Here is a 545-nt window from a genome sequence, read left to right as displayed (position 1 = left end):
AAGTGAGCCAGATTATGCTGAGTGGGCAATTTATAAGGTTGTTTTTTTTAGGATGCTATCTTCTTCTTCAGAAACCTCCGCTTTCATTTGAAAAAAGTGTAAGTGCCTAGCACTTATCATTATGGAGAAAGCTGGAAAAACACGCAAACTGATGCAGCAGCATCTGTCTGAATTTGCAGAGAGCCTGAAACAATAATAGTGAGAAGTATTCCCAAGGATAGGATGATGATTTAAATGTAAAAAGCAACAGAGAGTCCTGTGGCACCTTTAAGACTAACAGATATATTGGAGAATAAGCTTTCGTGGGTGAATACCCACTTCATCAGATTTAAATGTAAAAATTGTTGTGTTTTGCGGATATCCAAGCATATAAAAAGGAGAGGGAGGATCACAAATTTGCACTTTCGACGGTGACCAGCATCTCATCTGAGTGAGGCTTGGGAGAGTGCCATTACTTCCCCTCTGCCACCCAGTTTGGGGTCTCATGCTGTGATCACGTCAGCAATGAAAATATTAAACAGCATTGGGCTATTTTATGAATAGGT

This window comes from Terrapene carolina, unplaced genomic scaffold (assembly GCF_002925995.2).
Source record: "Terrapene carolina triunguis isolate 2854851 unplaced genomic scaffold, T_m_triunguis-2.0 Scaffold374, whole genome shotgun sequence".
Lineage (NCBI taxonomy): Eukaryota > Metazoa > Chordata > Testudines > Emydidae > Terrapene > Terrapene triunguis.
This window is presented reverse-complemented; position numbering follows the sequence as displayed.